General features: G+C 40.0%; 1 protein-coding gene and 1 pseudogene across 8 annotated transcripts in view; both read left to right on the top strand.

The window, feature by feature from the left end:
* The window catches only part of IL34 (interleukin 34), a 79,866-nt gene that overhangs the window by 40,588 nt on the left and 17,485 nt on the right, over positions 1-21,793 (top strand). The gene's annotated exons all lie outside the window — the stretch shown is intronic.
* On the top strand, positions 17,094-20,296 carry LOC131499958 (dnaJ homolog subfamily C member 7-like; annotated as a pseudogene).

The raw sequence follows: 21,793 nt of genomic DNA, 5'->3' as shown, positions 1-21,793 counted from the left end.
CCATATATACACATTTCTGTTGGATATTTACTTACAAGAGGAATGTCTGGGCCATGGGATATGCATGTGTTCAACTTCAGAAAATGTCACCAACCCAGTTTTGCAAATAGATGTGTAACAATTTACCCTCCTTCCAGTGGTATATGAGTATTCCAGTTATGCCACATCCTTGCAACACTTGGTTTTGTTGGTGTTTTAAATTTCATTCATTCTAGTGTGTCTTTGGTAATTAATTATGGTGTTAATTTTCACTTCTGTAATGACCGATGAGTTTGAGCACTTTAAATTTTTTTAATGTTTATTATTTTTGAGAGAGAGACACAGAGCATGAGCAGGGGAGGGGTAGAGAGAGAGAGAGGGAGACACAAAATCTGAAGCAGGCTCCAGGCTCTGAGCTGTCAGCACAGAGCCTGACACGGGGCTCGAACTGTGAGATCATGATCTGAGCTGAAGTCAGACCCTTAACTGACTGAGCCACCCAGCCGCCCCAAGTTTGAGCACTTTAAAAAATACATGTGTTGGCCACTTAAATATCCTCTTTTGTGAAATGTATTAAGATTGCTTTAAATTTTCACATTAACTTCAGAGAATGGACATACATATTATGATGTTGAACCTTCCTATCCAAGAACATATGTTGTGCCATTAAAAAAAAGAAGAAATCTTCTATGTCCTTCGGTATTGTTTACCGATTTTTAGTAAATACGTTGCATATTTTTTGATAAGTTTATTCCTAGATGTTTTCTCTTTTTTGTGGAGTCTTTTTCTGTCTCTTGTTTGTAGTAGTTTCTTAGTCAAATCTCTTGGATGTTCTAAGCTTATAATCATACCATATATAAATGGAAACAATTTTACCTCTTATCCAATTCTTAGAACTCTGATTTTTTTTTAGCTTATTTAATTTCACTGACTAGAACCTTCTGTATAATGGTCGTAGGCACATGTGCCTGTGCTCTGACTTTAGTGAGAATGCTTCTGGTGTCTTCCAGTTAAACAAAATACTGGCTTTTATCTGAGTTTTGTTTTACAGTGTTAAGGAATTATTTATTGTTTTCTACTTTAATGAGGATTTTTTAAAATCAGAAAATAGTGTTGAAGTTTGTCAAATGTTTATTACATTTATGGATCTCCTAGAATCTATTATTATGTTGTATTAAGAAGTTTCCTAATATTGGGGCTCCTGGGTGATTCAGTTGGTTAAGTGTTCCACACTTGATTTCAGCTCAGGTCATGATCTCATGGTTCATAGTGAATTCAAGACCCACCTGGGGTTCTGTGCTGGCAGCATGGAGCCTGCTTGGGATTCTCTCTCTCTCCCCACCTCTCTCTGCCCCTCCCCCACTCTTGCATGTGCATGCTCTCTCTCTCTCTCAAAATAAATAAATATTTTAAAAAACATTAAAAAACAGAATTTACAAAAAAAGTTTTCCTAATATTGAACCATCCTTGCACTCCTAATAATAAATAAATAAATAAATAAATAAATAAATAAATAAATTCTCTGTGGTCTCTTAATGTGCTATGCCACCCTACTGGAGACGCTTTGTTGACTGAGTCAATTGCCACTGTGGAGAGAGTCTGTGGACATTACAGTCATTACATATGGGCTGATGTGGCCTTTCCTGAAGTAAGGAGACATTGGTTTGGTTCTCTTCCAGGAAACCCAGCTCCAAACTCTTTCCTGGTGTAATGGCAATAGAAACTCATGTTGGTGTGTCTAGGTGGCTCAGTCAGTACAGTATGTAACTCTTGATCTTGGGGTCATGAGTTCAAGCCCCACATTGGGTGTAGAGCTTACTTAAAAAAAAAAAAAAGAAAAAAGAAACTGGGGTTTTCCAACAGTTTAGCAATTTAGGAAAAACTGCATGATTTTAGCCTTTTTCATTTTATCTCCGTTGTTATGATTAATTTCAAAACAAAACATCAAAACCCCAAAAAAACATAACTAAACAATATTTATTATACTCAGTTTTGTTTATGTACTACTACAGAGGATGTTGCAATGGGCTTTAGACTCTCTGGGTTATTATAAATACAACTTGGGACTCACTGTCCTAATTTTTCTCAAGAAGGGGGAAAAATGTTAAAAGAGTCTGGGGCTTGGTCATTGGAGGGATGCAGTGCCCAATCCACAGAAGAGGCATCCATGTGGCAATGCAGCCCGGTGGTTAAGACAGTAGCTTCTAGGCCAGTTTGTCTCGGCTTAAATCCTGACTCTTCAATTTCCTACTACTTGTGTGATCTTAGACAAGTTACTTTACCCCTCTCGTCCTCAGTTTTCTCATCAAAAAGTGAGGATGATAACAGTTCCTACTTCTAGCCTTGTTATGAGGATTCAACAAGTTTAATACGTGGCAAGTTCCTTGGCAGTAAATGTGGGAGAGGGGCGCCTGGGTGACTCAGTTGGTTGAGTGTCCAACTCTTGATTTCGGATCAGGGTATGATCTTGGGGTTTGTGAGTTTGAGCCCCACGTTGGGCTGCATGCTGACAGAGTGAGGCCTGCTTGGAATTTTCTCTCTGACCCTCCGATGCTCACACTCTCTGTCTCTCTGTCAAAAATAAGTAAATAAACTTTAAAAAACACATAGGAGAGCCTGATTGGGGATTAAAGCATCCAGGGAGGATTGGGCCAGGTGGTTCCCCCCCCCCCCCCCCAGTGACCTCCATGACCTTTGCTGCCCTCAGTCCTCATGCAGATGCCTTCAGGGTGTGCTTAGGCAAGTGAGCAGCACGTTCTCAAGAGCAGGGGCTTCTAAGATGACACAAAATATGAAGAAAAAAAATGTCCATTTGTCAGCGTCTGGGCTACAGAAAGCAAAGGAATGAAAGATTCCTGAAGGTTGATATTTCAGATAATACATTTATAGAGTTAATGAAGAAGAGCTGGCCCAACGCTCTTGGCCCCAGTCCAGATTTTTCTGCAGTCTTTAATTCCGAGGCTCCCTCAGAGCAGAATTTCTTCACCATAGGGCACGTATGTGTTTAACTTCATTAGAATTGCCAAACCGTCTTCCGAAATGATTGTACTGGTTTACATTCTCAAGCGTAACGTGTGAGAGTTTCAGCTGTTCCCCATCCTCGTGAACTGAGATATTTTTAGGTAATAGTTATTTGCTGCATAGAGAGGATGACCCTCTGCCGAGGTGTCCATCCATGGCCCTGTCAGGCTAAAGACCCTCCAGCTACTGGCTTCTACCTCATTCCTGTTTGCTTTGTTGTGTTTTCTGTTATTCTGTTGTTTCAGGGAAGTTTTCACGCACTAAGGTTTGCTGGAGTCCCTTTGTCCCCTATCCCTTTCTTCCAAGAATAACGCTAGTGTGGAGTCTCCACTCTCTGTTCTTCCACTCTTGAGTCTCCTTGCTTGTCAGGGGTCAGAGGTTGAGCTTAAGGGCTGGAGGTCAGAGGTCAGAGTTCTTCAGAGGGACAGCAGCAGCTTTCTTAAAGCAGGAGCTGTTTAGAGCATTCAGGGGTCCCATGTGACCAGTTCCACACTGAGTTTCTTTCTTCTTTCACAATCCAGTAAAGTGTTTTCCTCACAGATCTCTATTGATGGTGCAAAAGCAACAGCAATAAAGGAAATCATTCAAAAATAAAAGAGGAGGCATAAGTTTTCCAAAACTCATTTTTACTGCTATTTATAATAGTGAATAATAATAAAGGTAAATACTGAGCTACTGTGCACACTACACCAGCTCATGTTCTGAGCTTTCCATACACAGAAACTCTGCAAATCCCCATATAACCCTTTGAGGCTGGAATTTGATACCAAGCACATTTTACAGATGAGCCTGAGGCGAGAAGAGAATCTTCACCTCTCCTGCTGCAAGGTGGAGCCAGAATTCGAACTCAGGCATTTATAGCTTCAGAGTCTCTATCTTACCTGCATGTTTTTTCCTTAGGTCATTCACATTTTAGAAACTTAGCTCATATTTGTTTAAATATTACCTGCTATAAATGGATGGTCACAAAAATGAATACTCTGATAACATAACGTAATTCTAACATGTTCTTGTTTCTCTTCCCTCATTCCCATTTTTTAAAAATGGTTTGTGGTTTTGGTTTCATGGTTAAGAAAATTTTGTCCACCTGAAAGCCACAAAGATTTACTCCTAGGTTTTCTTCCAGAATTTTTGTAGTTTTAGGTTATTTGTCCGGGGATGTTCAATAGTTTCTGCAGTACTGGTTGAAAGGACTCCTTTGTCCTGTTTTCTCTGAGTCTGGCTTCTCTCAGTAAATGGGAGGGTTAATTCACAGAGGTTCCACAAGGAGAAAAAGGCATAATCATTTTGCTATACCAGACGTAAACCCCCTGGCACATGGTTAGCACTCAAAAAATTGCAATTAGTTCTCAGATTATGCCAACTGCTTTCCTGTGGTTTGACATTAAAGTCATTTCCAGTTTTCTTTCTTCAAATGTAAATAGCAATGCAATAGATATTCCAGGTGTCCAGCTTTCCTTCTTCTTTAAAATTATTTTAGGGTATATTTATGGATCTTTATCCATACTACATATTAGTGCTAAAAGTGTTTGGACCCCTGCACTCTGGAAACCATGCATTGCTTTTGACATAGCCCTGCTTCCAACCAGAGGGAGCTTCTTGGAGGGTTAAGAATTGGAATCATTGCCTTCCCTTGGAAACCCTTCCTGTCTCCTGACCCCACACTCAGCCCAGGGTCCCCTGGTTAGTGTTCCTCATCTTCTCTTTAACTGCACACACTTTCCTATGATACTGTTTTCTACGCAGTTCTTTACCTGTTGCCTCCCCCACTGGTCTGTGTGCTTCTTACTGGAATCATGACTTACTCGTTCCTAGCACAGTGGCTGCGCATAGTAGACGCTTAGTACAGTGGTGACTATAAGAGTGGCATCGAGTACTGCTACTGGGTGGGCGGACTCCTCTGAGACGAGCCTTCTGATAACAGCATTCTTTCATCTTGCTTCCATGACATCTCTTCGTTTATAGTTTTCTCTAAGTGAGGCATTGTAGCCCTGGTTAATGTTGGATGGTGTTACAGGATGCCTGGATTCTGCATTAAGTAACATTGGATCCCAGACTGAGGAAATTACTTTTCTGTTCTTTTTCAACCCTTCTTTCCTAGGAGGGGTTTCTCAGCCTGAGCACTATTGACATTTGTGGCTGGAAAATTCTTTGCCATCGGGGGCTGCTCTGTGCGTTGTAGGGTGTTTGCGGCATCTCTGGCCTACATGCACTAAATGCCAGTAGCAGTCCCACCCTTAGTTGTGACAACCAAAAATACCTCTTGACATTGCCAGATATCACCTGGGGGACAGAACCCAGCTCCTGGTTGAGAACTACTACTCTGACGAAAAGAGCCTGTGCCAATATATTTTAAACACTGTTCTAACCCTTGCTCATCTCTCTTTTGTGAAAAGAGGGAGCCAGATCCCTAGCTCAGAGCCTTCAGCAGGCAAAGCTTTCTCACCAGGACTTAATGACATTGTTTTGCTTTCCTTGATGTCCCTTTTCCATTTTGGCAAGCAAGAACTCTTTTTCTTTTGATGAAAGTGTTATAAAGTTTTCTTTACAAGTTAATTTAAGTAAAAAGGTGAGTACATCTAGAGGAATATATCTCAGTATATGTAAATATGGCCCAAACAGTGTTGTGCTAGACACCTGGCTCCGAGAAGAGGCTGTATAACTCATCTTCCTGTTTCAGCGCTTCGGTCATCTGTGGTACTGGGCAGGTGTTCATGTTTTGTTTCACCCAAGACAATATGCCAGCTTGGGTGATGCCCTAGGGATCTGGCATCGGTGCCAAGCCTCCCAGATGGGCTGCTACTGGTGATTACATACATGCAGCACCTGCCAGAAATGTTCAGCTTGCTGCAAGCATTTGGTCTGTGGACCCAGGAGTGGTTCTTACTGATAGAATCTTCCAGGTGACTTTGGATCACAAGGGTTAAGGCACTGCATCTCTGGGTCCCACCCAGTTTTGTCTGGGAAACAAGCATTTGAAAACAGATCACACAGGCCTGAAGCCCGTTCTGATTTCATAGAGAGGTTGGATGTGGGAGGAAAGCAAACATTTCCATCCTATCATACATCTTGGCAAAACTGCTAATTGGTTGCTGCTTCTGCTTGCTTTGTGGGAAAAGGCTTGATCAGATAGCAAAGTAAGTGAGAATATCACACTTAGCAACCCTTGATGAATTAATTGGTGTAGACATTAAGCATCAGTGGCTGTCAACATCAGAAAAGAATGAATATCAGAGACATTACACACCTCCTGTTGAAATATCCCAGTTCCATTTATAGTGGGGACAAAGGGTTTGAGCTTGAGTCTGAGCCAGCTGCCAATATGCAGAAACAGAGGACAAAGGAACGTATTGAATTATACTGTGAGTGTGCAGTCAACAGTCTGGACTGGAGATACTCTAGAGAGCAAATATCCTGGGTTCTTCAACAGATGAATTATAAGAGAAAGAATGGGACGGAGGAGAAACCCCATAGATTAAAAGAGATCTAAAAGTTACGTGAAATTTTAAAAAAGGACAAAGCTTAAAAACTATAGTGTTGAGGGATGCACACTTGATAAAAAGTGTGGTTGATAAAGCCATAAAGAAACCAACAATGTGAATGCTATTCTGGGATGGTGGTTACTTTTTTTTGGGAGAGCTGTGATTGGGATAGGTCTCATGGGGGTGCTTTTTGGGTGCCTGGCCAACCTTTCTATTTCTTGATTGGGTGGTTGTTGTAAGGCATGGTTGTCTGTACATTTGTTTTATGCTATATGTATCTGTTTATTTTAAATATTTAATATGTTAATATTTTATTTTAAATATTTTATTTTATATTATTATTATTTTTAAGTAATCTCTACACCTGGCATGGGGCTCAAACTTACAACCCCGAGATCAAGAGTCACATACTCTAGTTACTGAGCCAGCCAGGCAACCCAATGTGTGTTTTATTTTAAAATAAAAAGTTTTTAAAAAGCAGTATGTTTTAGGGGCGCCTGGGTGGCGCAGTCGGTTAAGCGGCCGACTTCAGCCAGGTCACGATCTCGCGGTCCGGTCCGTGAGTTCGAGCCCCGCGTCAGGCTCTGGGCTGATGGCTCAGAGCCTGGAGCCTGTTTCCGATTCTGTGTCTCCCTCTCTCTCTGCCCCTCCCCCGTTCATGCTCTGTCTCTCTCTGTCCCAAAAATAAATAAAAAAACGTTGAAAAAAAAATTTTTTTAAAAATAATATGCAACCTTTTGTAGGCAAAAAGACAAACTATGAAAAACATGTTTCTATTTTAAAATATAAAAAGTTTAAGGATAAAGCTAATAAAAATGTTTTATCTTGAGGGAGAGGGAAATAATGTGGGAGAAAGATAGGGACTGGAAGCTAGAACTTTCTGAATATTTAGCAATTATGTGTTTTATATAATTAAAATGAAAAAAAAATTAAATCCCTAAAAATAACAAACACATGGAAATGCATGGTTCTTTGACTAACAGTTCCATTGGGGAGATAACTAAAGATAGAAGAAAATAGAAAGAAATCTTAAACTGCATGGACTTGTCTTTTTTTTTTTTTTTAATTTTATTTTTTATTTTTTAAAATTTGCATCCAAATTAGCATATAGTGCAACTATGATTTCAGGAGTAGATTCCTTAGTGCCCCTTACCCATTTAGCCCATCCCCCCTCCCACAACAACTCTAGTAACCCTCTGTTTGTTCTCTGTATTTATGAGTCTCTTCTGTTTTGTCCCCCTCCCTGTTTTTATATTATTTTTATTTCGCTTCCCTTATGTTCATCTATTTTGTCTTTTAAAGTCCTCATATGAGTGAAGTCTTATGATTTTTGTCTTTCTCTGACTAATTTCACTTAGCATAATACCCTCCAGTTCCATCCATGTAGTTGGAAATGGCAAGATTTCATTCTTTTTGATTGCCGAGTAATACTCCATTTGTGTGTGTGTGTGTGTGTGTGTGTGTGTGTGTGTGTGTGTATACCGCATCTTCTTTATCCATTCATCCATCGGTGGACATTTGGGCTCTTTCCATACTTTGGCTATTGTTGATAGTGCTGCTATAAACATAGGGGTGCACGTGTCCCTTTGAAACATGTCCCTTCGAAACACCTGTGTCCCGTGGATAAATGCCTAGTACTGCAATTGCTGGGTTGTAGGGTAGTTCTATTTTTAGTTTTTTGAGGAACCTCCATCCTGTTTTCCAGAGTGGCTGCACCAGTTTGCATTGCCACCAGCAGTGCAAAAGAGATCCTCTTTCTTTGCATCCTCGCCAACATCTGTTGTTGCCTGAGTTGTAAATGTTAGCTATTCTGACAGGTGTGACGTGGTATCTCATTGTGGTTTTGATTTGTATTTCTCTGATGATGAGTGATGTTGATCATTTTCATCTGTCGGTTGGCCATCTGGATGTCTTCTTTGGAGAAGTGTCTCTTCATGTCTTTTGCCCATTTCTTCACTGGATTATTTGTTTTTTGGCTGTTGAGTTTGACAAGTTCTTGATAGATTTTGGATACTAACCCTTTATCTGATATGTCGTTTGCAAATATCTTCTCCCATTCTGTCGGTTGCCTTTTAGTTTTGCTGATTGTTTCCTTCACTGTGCAGAAGCTTTTTATTTTGATGAGGTCCCAGTAGTTCATTTTTGCTTTCATTTCCCTTGCCTCCAGAGACGTGTTGAGTAAGAAGTTGCTGTGGCCAAGATCAAAGAGGTTTTTGCCTGCTTTCTCCTCGAGGAGTTTGATGGCTCCCTGTCTTACGGTGAGGTCTTTCATCCATTTTGAGTTTCTTTTTGTGTGTGGTGTAAGAAAGCGGTCCAGGTTCATTCTTCTGCATGTCGCTGTCCAGGTTTCCCAGCACCACTTGCTGAAGAGACTGTCTTTTTTCCATTGGATATTCTTTCCTGCTTTGTCAAAGATTAGTTGGCCATACGTTTGTGGGTCCATTTCTGGGTTCTCTATTCTGTTCCATTGATCTGAGTGTCTGTTCTTGTGCCAGTACCATACTGTCTTGATGATTACAGCTTTTGTGGTATAGCTTGAAGTCCAGGATTGTGATGCCTCCTGCTTTGGTTTTCTTGTTCTGGCTATTCGGGGTCTTTTCTGGTTCCATACAAACTTTAGGATTGTTAGTTCTAGCTCTGTGAAGAATGCTGGTGTTAGTTTGATAGGGATTGCATTGAATATGTAGATTGCTTTGGGTAGTATCTACATTTTAACAATATTTGTTCTTCCTATCCAGGAGCATGGAATCTTTTTCCATTTTTTTGTGTCTTCTTCAATTTCTTTCATAAGTTTTCTGTAGTTTTCAGTGTATAGATTTTTCACCTCTTTGGTTAGATTTATTCCTAGGTATTTTACGGTTTTTGGTGCAACTATAAATGGGATCGATTCCTTGATTTCTCTTTGTGTTGCTTCATTGTTGGTGTATAGGAATGCAACTGATTTCTGTGCGTTGATTTTATATCCTGCCACTTTGCTGAATTCGTGAATCAGTTGACACAGTTTTTCGGTGGAATCTTTTGGGTTTTCCATATAGAGTATCATGCCATCTGCGAAGAGTGAAAGTTTGACCTCCTCCTGGCCGATTTGGATGCCTTTTATTTCTTTGTGTTGTCTGATTGCAGAGGCTAAGACTTCTAATACTATGTTGAATAACAGTAGCAAGAGTGGACATCCCTGTCTTGTTCCTGACCTTAAGGGGAAAGCTCTCAGTGTTTCCCCATTGAGGATGATATTAGTGTTGGGTCATTCATATATGGCTTTTATGATCTCAAGGTAGCATGGACTTGTCTTATTAAGTTACAATATCAGTGTTAGGGGCACCTGGGTGGCTTAGTGGGTTAAGTGTCTGACTTAGGCTCAGGTCATTCATGATCTCATGGTTCGTGGGTTTGAGCCCTGCATCAGGCTCTGTGCTGATAGCTCAGAGCCTGAAGCCTGCTTCAGATTCTGTGTCTCCCTCTCTCTCTGCCCCTCCCCTGCTCGCACTCCGTCTCTCTCTTTCAAAAATAAATAAACATTTAGGGTGCCTGGGTGGCTCAGTCGGCTAAGCACCCGACTTCAGCTCAGGTCATGATCTCATAGCTCGTGAGTTTGAGCCCTATGTTGGGCTCTGTGCTGACAGCTCAGAGCCTGGAGCCTGCCTCAGATTCTATGCCCTCCTCTCTTTCTGTCCCTTCCCCGTTTATGCTCTATCTCAAAAATAAATAAATATTTTAAAAGTGTTAAAAAACCAAAATAAACACTTAAAAAATTATAATATCAGTGTTACCATTTTGAAACTACTATCCATATAGAAGGATAAAACAAGTAATCATCTTAAGTCTCATTAAGAAACAAGATTTTCAGCACAAAAGAAATGCAAATAATTCAAAAAAGTTTAAAAAAACCCTTATAATTCTAATGACTTATCTATAAGTTAATGATTTATTTTTCTGTTTCTTAAAAACATTAACTGCCTAGGTCTGTCCACCTGAAAAGCCTATAGACACTGAATCAGGTAGTCATAAGCACTCCTGGTGTTCAGGGTGTGGTTTCTAAGCACCAGTCCCCACTAAGAGTTCCTTGGAAAAGTAGCTGATTTCTAGTCTAAGGCAGAAATGTTCAAGATGAGTCTGGAATCTCAGTCATACTTGAAAGCAAGGAAGTTATTGAAGACTCCTGGAGCCCTGTCTGTAGGACAGGACCTTACTGGAAGGAGCTCCCACTAGCCTAATGATGAAATAATTTGAACATCAAGAAGAATAACAAAAGCCACTTTGGAAAACAGCTTGACAATTTCTTATTGTTTAATCTCCAGCTATCATATGACCTAGTGACTCACTCCTAGGTATTTCCCTAACAAAAATAAAAATATGTGTCCACTGCAGGATCATCTGGATGCCAATGTATATAGCTTTATTCATACTTGCAAAAACCTGGAAACAACACAAATGTCTGTCAACTCAGAAATGGATAAACAAACTGTGGAATAAATAGGATTACTACTCAGTAATAAAAGGAACATACCACTGCTACACTCAGCAACGTGTTGAATCCCCAACACATTTACTAAATGAAAGACGACACAACAGAAATGGCACCATTCTATATAATTCTGTTTATATAATACTTTTTGGGAGAAACCTTACTAGGGACAGCATTTGGATAAATGATTGCCAGAGGTGTAGGGTGGGGCAGGGGATTGGCTGCAAAGGGATACAAGGGAAGTTTTTGGGGTGATAGAAATGTTCCAGATCTTAGAATAATGTGTTGGTGTATATAGTTATTAAAACTCATCCAACTGTACACTTAAAGAGGGTGAGCTTTAGTGTGTGTCAATTATTCCTCAATAAACCTGACTTAAAAGTAACTTTAATAGGTTGAAATATGTAAATAAAAGATTAATAAATTTAAAATGATACTGAAAAATCATCATTAATTACCTTTGGAGGATTCTAGGAAAGAACTCATTCTGAAAACTGGTAGGTAAGTCAAAGGAAAGAATCAGACTTTTATCCTGATTTTTCCATGCAGACCAAACTTTGAGATAAGAAAATAGATGGGGAGGGAAAGTTCTCCATTCTAGGAGGATCACGTTAATATAAACGTAGAAGGAAAGATACAAGCATCAAGGCACCACCTGGATTGACTAATGGAACACTGATGAGAGCTAGAATCTTCACTGTTTGATGAAAGGTAAAAGGCTGATGGAGAACTTTGTAATAGATGAATCATGGAGAAAGAGCACATTAGCTCACTGAGATGAGAAAACATTTTGTGCCTCCTGCTGGAAGGCAATATGTCCTGTGAAAATTATACTCAAACCCAATAAAGCTTTTTGAATATTGAGGTATGCAGAGATAAATATGTTGAATGACATTCCAAGGATGCAATCAGCCAGATCCAGAATGTGGTAAGTCTATAGGACATTGACCCCATTACTTCAGCAACAACAAAAAGGGAAAGTAAACTTTTAGAGATTAAAAAATCTTAAGAGTTCAGAACTTGCTACAGATCTACAGAAATCAAGCTAGCGTGATACTGACATAGAGGTAGATGGACATCTAGATCTCTGGTCAGCTGAGTTTTGCTGAGGATGCCAGCCAATGAAGGAAGAATGGTCATTTAAAAAAAAAATGGTCCTCGCCCACCAATGCAAGTTATTCAAGACAGCACAGGGGAAGTGCCCTGCAGTTCCGCACCACTCCAGGGACTATCCAAAATGACGAAACGGAAGAATTCCCCTCAAAACAATCTCCAGGAAATAACGGCAGCTAATGAACTGGATTTAAACAATATAACAGAAAGTGAATTTAGAATAGTAGTCATAAAATTAATCGCTGGGCTTGAAAACAGTATAGAGGACAGCAGAGAATATATTGCTACAGAGATCAAGGGACTAAGGAACAACCAGGAGGAGCTAAAAAATGCTATAAATGAGCTGCAAAATAAAATGGAGACAACCACAGCTCGGATTGAAGAGGCAGAGGAGAGAATAGGTGAATTAGAAGATAAAATTATGGAAAAAGAGGAAGCTGAGAAAAAGATAAAAAAAAATCCAGGAGTATGAGGGGAGAATGAGAGAACTAAGTGATGCACTAAAGAGAAATAATCTACGTGTAATTGGTATTCCAGAGGAGGAAGAGAGAGGGAAAGTTGCTGAAGGTGTACTTGAAAAAATAATAGCTGAGAACTTCCCTGATCTGGGGAAGGAAAAAGGCATTGAAATCCAAGAGGCACAGAGAACTCCCTTCAGACGTAACTTGAATCAATCTTCTGCACGACATATCATAGTGAAACTGGCAAAATACAAGGATAAAGAGAAAATTCTGAAGGCAGCTAGGGATAAACATGCTCTAACGTATAAAGGGAGACCGGTAAGATTCGTAATGGATCTCTCTACTGAAACTTGGCAGGCCAGAAAGGAATGGCAGGAAATCTTCAATGTGATGAACAGCAAAAATGTGCAGCTGAGAATCCTTTATCCAGCAAATCTGTCATTTAGAATAGAAGGAGAGATAAAGGTCTTCCCAAACAAACAAAAACTGAAGGAATTCATCACCACTAAACCAGCCCTACAAGAGATCCTAAGGGGGATCCTGTGAAACAAAGTACCAGAGACATCGCTACAAGCATGAAACCTACAGGCATCACAATGACTAAACTCATATCTTTCTATAATAACACTGAATGTAAATGGACTAAATGCGCCAACCAAAAGACATAGGGTATCAGAATGGATAAAAAACCAAGACCCATCTATTTTCTGTCTACAAGAGACTTGTTTTAGACATGAGGACACCCTCAGATTGAAAGTGAGGGGATGGAGAACTATTTACCACGCTACTGGAAGTCAAAAGAGAGCTGGAGTAGCCATACTTATATCAGACAAACTAGACTTTAAAGGCTGTAACAAGAGATGAAGAAGAGAATTATATAATAATTACAGGGTCTATCCATCAGGAAGAGCTAACAGTTATAAATGTCTATGTGCCGAATACGGGAGCCCCCAAATATATAAAACAATTACTTACAAACATAAGTAACCTTATGGATAAGTATGTGATAATTGCAGGGGACTTTAACACCCCACTTACAACAATGGATAGATCATCTAGACACACAGTCAATAAAGAAACAAGGGCCCTGAATGATACATTGGATCAGATGGACTTAACAGATATATTTAGAACTCTGCATCCCAAAGCAACAGAATATACTTTCTTCTTGAGTGCACATGGAACATTCTCCAAGATAGATCACATACTGGGTCACAAAACAGCCCTTCATAAGTATACAAGAATTGAGATCATACCATGCATACTTTCAGACCGCATTGCTATGAAGCTTGAAATCAACCACAGGAAAAAGTCTGGAAAACCTCCAAAAGCATGGAGGTTAAAGAACACCCTAGTAAAGAATGAATGGGTCAACCAGGCAATTAGAGAAGAAATTAAAAAATATATGGAAACAAACAAAAATGAAAATACAACAATCCAAATGCTTTGGGATGCAGCGAAGGCAGTCCTGAGAGGAAAATACATTGCAGTCCAGGCCTATCTCAAGAAACAAGAAAAATCCCAAATACAAAATCTAACAGAACACCTAAAGGAAATAGAAGCAGAACAGCAAAGACACCCCAAACCCAGCAGAAGAAGAGAAATAATAAAGATCAGAGCAGAAATACACAATATAGAGTCTAAAAAAACCGTAGAGCAGATAAATGAAACCAAGAGTTGATTTTTTGAAAAAATAAACAAAATTGATAAACCTCTAGCCAGGCTTCTCAAAAAGAAAAGGGAGATGACCCAAATAGATAAAATCATGAATGAAAATGGAATTATTACAACCAATCCCTCAGAAATACAAGCAATTATCAGGGAATACTATGAAAAATTATATGCCAACAAACTGGACAACCTGGAAGAAATGGACAAATTCCTAAACACCCACACACTTCCAAAACTCAATCAGGAGGAACTAGAAAGCGTGAACAGACCCATAACCAGTGAAGAAATTGAATCAGTTATCAAAAATCTCCCAACAAATAAGAGTCCAGGACCAGATGGCTTCCCAGGGGAGTTCTACCAGACGTTTAAAGCAGAGATAATACCTATCCTTCTCAAGCTATTCCAAAAAATAGAAAGGGAAGGAAAACTTCCAGACTCATTCTATGAAGCCAGTATGACTTTGATTCCTAAACCAGACAGAGACCCAATAAAAAAAGAGAACAACAGGCCAATATCCCTGATTAATATGGATGCAAAAATTCTCAATGAGATACTAGCAAATCGAATTCAACAGCATATAAAAAGAATTATTCACCATGATCAAGTGGAACTCATTCCTGGGATGCAGGGCTGGTTCAACATTTGCAAATCAATCAACGTGATACATCACATTAATAAAAGAAAAGGTAAGAACCATATGATCCTGTCAATTGATGCAGAAAAAGCATTTGACAAAATACAGTATCCTTTCTTAATAAAAACTCTCGAGAAGGTCGGGATAGAAGGAACATACTTAAACATCATAAAAGCCATTTATGAAAAGCCCACAGCTAAAATCATCCTCAATGGGGAAAAACTGAGAGCTTTTTCCCTGACACCAGGAACACGACAGGGATGTCCATTCTCACCGCTGTTGTTTAACATAGTGTTGGAAGTGCTAACATCAGCAATCAGACAACAAAAGGAAATCTAAGGCATCAAAATTGGCAAAGATGAAGTTAAGCTTTCACCTTTTGCAGATGACATGATATTATATGTGGAAAATCCGATAGACTCCACCAAAAGTCTGCTAGAACTGATACATGAATTCAGCAAAGTTGCAGGATACAAAATCAATGTACAGAAATCATTTGCATTCTTATACACTAATAATGAAGCAACAGAAAGACAAATAAAGAAACTGATCCCATTCACAGTTGCACCAAGAAGCATAAAATACCTAGGAATAAATCTAACCAAAGATGTACAAGATCTGTATGCTGAAAACTATAGAAAGCTTATGAAGGAAATTGAAGAAGATATAAAGAAATGGAAAAACATTTTGTGTTCATGGGTTGAAGAATAAATATTGTCAAAATGTCAATACTACCCAAAGCTATCTACACATTCAATGCAATCCCAATCAAAATTGCACCAGCATTCTTCCTGAAGCTAGAACAAGCAATCCTAAAATTCATATGGAACAACAAAAGGCCCCGAATAGCCGAAGTAATTTTGAAGAAGACCAAAGCGGGAGGCATCAGAATCCCAGACTTTAGCCTCTACTACAAAGCTGTCATCATCAAGACAGCATGGTTTTGGCACAAAAACAGACACATCGACCAATGGAATAGAGTAGAAACCCCAGAACTAGACCCACAAAAGTATGGCCAACTAATCTTTGACAAAGCAGGAAAGAATATCCAATGGAAAAAAGGCAGTCTCTTTAACAAGTGGTGCTGGGAGAACTGGACAGTAACATGCAGAAGGTTGAAACTAGACCACTTTCTCACACCATTCACAAAAATAAACTCAAAATGGATAAAGGACCTGAATGTGAGACAGGAAACCATCAAAACCCTAGAGGAGAAAGCAGGAAAAGACCTCTCTGACCTCAGCTATAGCAATTTCTTACTTGACACATCCCCAGAGGCAAGGGAATTAAAAGCAAAATGAACTTGGGACCTCATGAAGATAAAAAACTTCTGCACAGCAAAGAAACAATCAACAAAACTAAAAGGCAACCCATGGAATGGGAAAAGATATTTGCAAATGACATATCGGACAAAGTGCTACTATCCAAAATCTATAAAGAGCTCACCAAACTTCACACCCGAAAAACAAATAACCCAGTGAATAAATGGGCAGAAAACATGAATAGACACTTCTGTAAAGAAGACATCCGGATGGCCAACAGGCACATGAAAAGATGCTCAACGTCGCTCCTCATCAGGGAAATACAAATCAAAACCACACTCAGATATCACCTCACGCCAGTCAGAGTGGCCAAAATGAACAAATCAGGAGACTATAGATGCTGGAGAGGAAGGATGTGGAGAAACAGGAGCCCTCTTGCACTGTTGGTGGGAATGCAAACTGGTGCAGCCACTCTGGAGAACAGTGTGGAGGTTCCTCAAAAAATCAAAAATAGACCTACCCTATGACCCAGCAGTAGCACTGCTAGGAATTTACCCAAGGGATACAGGAGTACTGACGCATAGGGGCACTTGTACCCCAATGTTTATAGCAGCACTCTGAACAATAGCCAAATTATGGAAAGAGCCTAAATGTCCATCAACTGATGAATGGATAAAGAAATTGTGGTTTATATACACAATGGAGTACTACGTGGCAATGAGAAAGAATGAAATATGGCCTTTTGTAGCAACGTGAATGGAACTGGAGAGTGTGATGCTAAGTGAAATAAGCCATACAGAGAAAGACAGATACCATATGTTTTCACTCTTACGTGGACCCTGAGAAACTTAACAGGAACTCATGGGGGAGGGGAAGGAAAAAAAAAAAAGGTTAGAGTGGGAGAGAGCCAAAGCATAAGAGACTCTTAAAAACTGAGAACAAACTGAGGGCTGATGGGGGGTGGGAGGGAGGGGAGGGTGAGTGATGGGTATTGAAGAGGGCATCTTTTGGGATGAGCACTGGGTGTTGTATGGAAACCAATTTGACAATAAATTTCATATATTAAAAAAAAATGGTGCTCGGACAACTGGCCACATGAAAAAGAATGAAGTTGGGCTCTTAGCTCACATCATATACAAAAATTAACTCCAGATCTATCACAGACTTAAATGTAAGAGCTACAACTATAAACCTCTTAGAATAAAACATATATAAATTTTTGTGACCTTGGATTAGGCTACAGTTTCTTAGATGGGACACCAAAAGCAAAGACAACCAAAAAAGAAAAAAAAAAAAGATAAACTGGACTTCATCAAATTTAAAAACTTTTGTGCATGTTGGGACACTATCAAGAAAGTGAAAAGACAACCCACAAAATGGGAGAACATAGTTACAAATCATGTATCTGATGAGAGTCTAGAACCTAGAATGTATAAAGAGCTTTTACAACTCAAAAAGGTAGGGATGCCTGACTCTTGATCTTGGCATCTTGAATTCGAGCCCCATGTTAGGTGTGGAGATTACTTAAAAATGAATTCTTAAAAAATAAAAAATAAAGAGATAATCTATTTTAAAAGCAGGCAAAGGACTTCAATAGACATTTTTCTAAAGAAGATAAACAAATGGCCAATAAGCACATGAAAAGATGCTCTGTAGTCATCAGGAAAATACAAGTAGAAACCACATTTTGCACCCACTGATGGGTATAATAAAAAAGAGTAACAAATGTTGACAAGGCTGTGGAGAAATCAGAGCCTCATTCACTGGTGATGGGATATACACTTTGGAAAACTCCTTTGGAAAACAGACTGAATGGTTCCCTCAAAAAGTCAAACACAGAGTGACCATGTGACCTGGCAACCTCATTCCTGGGAATATACCCAAGAGAAAACATGTCCACATAAATCTTCATAGCAGGAGTATTCATAATAGCCCCCTAAATGAGAACAACCCAAATGTCCCTCAGCTGGTGAAGGACTAGAGAAAATGTGTATTCATGCAGTGGAATATTATTTGATGATAAAAAGGAATGAAGTATGGTCTCAGTGGTAAGACAGTGTTGCTGCGGAGTGCCATGTGTTAATGGTGGTGACAGAACCAGAGCTGCTCCACAATGAAGTAAGGAGGGAGGCAGAGTCTTTCAAAGAAAAAGGAAATGCGAACCATACCAGGAAAGATTACAATGAAGCTTGTAACTATTATACAAGGGACAAAGACATGTGTCCTAAAAATTCTAGCTGTAGTGAGAATTGAGCAGCCACTTTCATGATGCTCAGAGGGCTCCAGGAAACTCTTGGAGATGCACAGCAGTGAAGTTGAATGACAGTTTCCCCTGGGGACATCTATGGGAAGGCAAATGCCCCCTATCTCTAGGGAATGCCATGGCAGCATGTCGCAGTTTCCAGAGAGTCCTACAACTGGATCAAAAAATTCTCAGGCACAACAGGAGTTCAAGAATGCTCGTAGAATATGAGAAAATAACAGAAACAGATTTTGAGAAGTCGGATTTTCGGAAAGTGGTTTTCTGCATAGAGTGTTCCCTGCCTGCCATTGCTTCAAAATCACCAAAGCATACTATTTAGTAATGCTGGGTCATTATCCAGAAGCACAGTTTGTGGCCAGTGACATTCCACCAATTTGCATGCTGTGTAGGAATGAGGTCTTTGCCTATATTATGAAGACTGTATTGAGAAGGCACTTCAGTTTTTTGTACAGGCTCCCAAGATGGCTCCTGATCATCAAAATGACTACCTGGCTTGCAGAAATGCCAAAGCACTTAAAGCAAAGAGGATGGGAATAAAGCATTTAAAGAAGGAAATTACAAGCTGGCATGTGAACTGTACACAGAAGCCTTGGGGAACAGACCCCAACAATATAAAAACAAATGCTGAACTCTACTATAATTGGGGTACAGATCATTCCAAGCTTAGGAAACGAGATGGTGCAATAGAAGACAGCACAAATGCAGTGAAGCTCGATGCCACTCACTTAAAATACTCCATGGGAAGAGCTCAGTGTAACATGGGCACAGAAAAATATGAAGAGGCGGTGCAGGACTGTGGAAAAGTACAGCAGACAGAGAAAACATAAGAACAAATACAGCTCCTAAAAAACGCACAGCTGGAGTGAAGAAAAGGAAAGATTATTACAAGATTCTGGGAGTGGACACGAATGCCTCTGAGGACAAGATCAAGAAAACTTACCAAAAATGAGCCTTGGAGCATCATGCAGATGGGCACAGGGGAGCCAGTGCTGAAGCTTAGAACGAGGAGGAGAAAAAGTTCAAGGAAGTCACTGTCCCCACTGGTCCCAAGAAGAAGAGCCACTGTGACATTGGACAGGACCTGGGTGAGAAGGGCATGAATATGGGTGAGTTTGATGCCAGCTGTATTTTCTTTGGCATTCTTTGGTGGTGCTGGGCCTTTAACTTTGAAGCATCTGGTCCAGGGAATTTCCTTTTTCAATTTGGCTAGCAAGAGAAAACCATCCAAAATCCAGAGAGTGCAGACTTGCTCAGCATGACCTTGAATGTAGACACAATTCACCTCCTTTCTTCTTCACTTTTCCATGTTCTTGGAACAGTTTCTTCTTCTCAGTTGGATACCCTGGGTCTGTGTGAATAAGGTGAAGGAAAGGGTGTGGGAGGGAGGAACGGCTTGGACAGGGAAGCAGTTTGTGAATTTTTGTTCGGCTGTTTAACTTTATTTAAAAAGGCAAAAAAATGGGGGGTGGCACCTGGCTGGCTCAGTTGGTAGGGATTACGGTTCTTGATCTCAGGGTTGTGAGTTCGAGCCCCACACTGGGTGTGGAACCTACTTGAAAAAAATAAATAATAAAATAAAATCCTCTTCGGGCACCTGGATGGCTCAGTTGGGTAAACGTCTGACTCTGGATTCTTGGCTCAGGTCATGATATGGTTTGTGAGTTCGAGCCCTGAGTTGGGCTCTGCACTTACAGCACGGAGCCTGTTTGGGATTCTCTCTCCCCACTCCCCTCTCTGCCCTTCCCCCACTTGCACTTTCTCTCTCTCTCAAAATAAATAAATAAACATTAAAAAATATAAAATAAAATTAAAATACTCTTTAAAAAAGGAAAAAAACAACTAAGGGGTTAAAATGTTTTGGCCCTTAAAAAAGAAAAATAAAAGGGAGGTGCACCTTGTTGGCTCAGTTGGTGGAATGTGCAACTCTTGATCTTGGGGTTGTGAGTTCGAGCCCCAGGTTGGGTGTAGAGATTACTTAAAAATAAAACCTTAAAATTTTTTTTTAAAAGGAATGAAGTACTGATAAATCTCATGTCTTAGTTTGCTTGAGCTGCCATAATAAAATGCCATAGTTAGGGTGGCTTAAAGAACAGAAATGTACTTGCTCATGGTTCTGGAAGTCTGAGATCAGTGTGCTGGAATGGTTGGTTTCTTCATTTCTTTAAAAAAATTTTTTAAAAATGTTTATTAATTTTTGAGAGAGAGACACACACGGAGTGGGAACAGGAGAGGGGCAGAGAGAGGAGACACAGAATCCCAAGCAGGCTCTAGGCTCAGCGCTGTCAGCACAGAGCCTGACTAGGGGCTCAAACTCATGAATCATGAGATCATGACCCGAGCCAAAGTTGGACACTTAACCGAATGAGCCACCCAGGTGCCCCAAGAATGGAGGTTTCTGGTGTGGCCTCTCCCCTTGTTGCAGGTGGTTGCCTTCTCGTTTTGTGCTCACACGATCTCTTCTCTGTGGGGGCACACAGAAACCGCTAGCAAACTCTCTGGTGTCTCTCTTTTTTTTTTTTTAAGTTTATTTATTTATTTTGGGACAGAGAGAGAGAGAAAAGAGAATGAGTGGGGGAGGGGCAGAAAGAGAGAGGGGGACAGAATATCTGAAGCAGGCTCTGGGCTGACAGCAGAGTGCCCGATGCAGGGCCCAAGCTCATGACCTGAGCTGAAGTCCCCCCTGTGTCTCTTCTTACAAAGGCACAAATCCCATCATGAGGCCCCACCCTCGTGACCTCATCTAACCCTGATCTACCTCCCAGTTACCCTAATTACCTCCCAGAAGTCCCATCTCCAATACCATCACACTCGGGGCTAGGGCTTCAACATATGAATTTAGGGAGGCAACATGCAGTTTATCACATGGTACAAGATGAATGAACCCTGAAAACATTACACCAAGTGAAAGAAGCCAGTCATAAAGGGCCATATACCATATGACTCCATTAATACAAAATGTCTAGAGGAAGCAAATCCATAGAGACAAAAAGCAGATTAGTGGTTCCCAGGGACTGGGGTCGGGGGAGGGCAGGAAATACACAGTGACTGCTAATGAATACAGTTTATTTTTGGGGTAATGAAAATGTTCTGGAATTAGATTGTGGGCGATTGTTGCACAACTTTGTGAATCTACTAAAAAAAGAATCCCACTGAATTATACACTTAAAATTTTTTTTTTAATTTACATCCAAGTTAGTTAGTATATAGTACAACAATGTTTCAGAAGTAGATTCCTTAATGCCCCTTACCCATTTAGCCCATCCCCCCTCCCACAACCCCTCCAGTAACCCTCTGTTTGTTCTTCATATTTATGAGTCTCTTCTGTTTTGTCCCCCTCCCTGTTTTTATATTATTTTTGTTTCCCTTCACTTATGTTCATCTGTTTTGTGTCTTAAAGTCCTCATATGAATGAATCTTATGATATTTGTCTTTCTCTAATTTC

The sequence above is a fragment of the Neofelis nebulosa genome, chromosome 17, assembly GCF_028018385.1.
Source record: "Neofelis nebulosa isolate mNeoNeb1 chromosome 17, mNeoNeb1.pri, whole genome shotgun sequence".
Taxonomy (NCBI): domain Eukaryota; kingdom Metazoa; phylum Chordata; class Mammalia; order Carnivora; family Felidae; genus Neofelis; species Neofelis nebulosa.
This window is presented reverse-complemented; position numbering and strand designations above follow the sequence as displayed.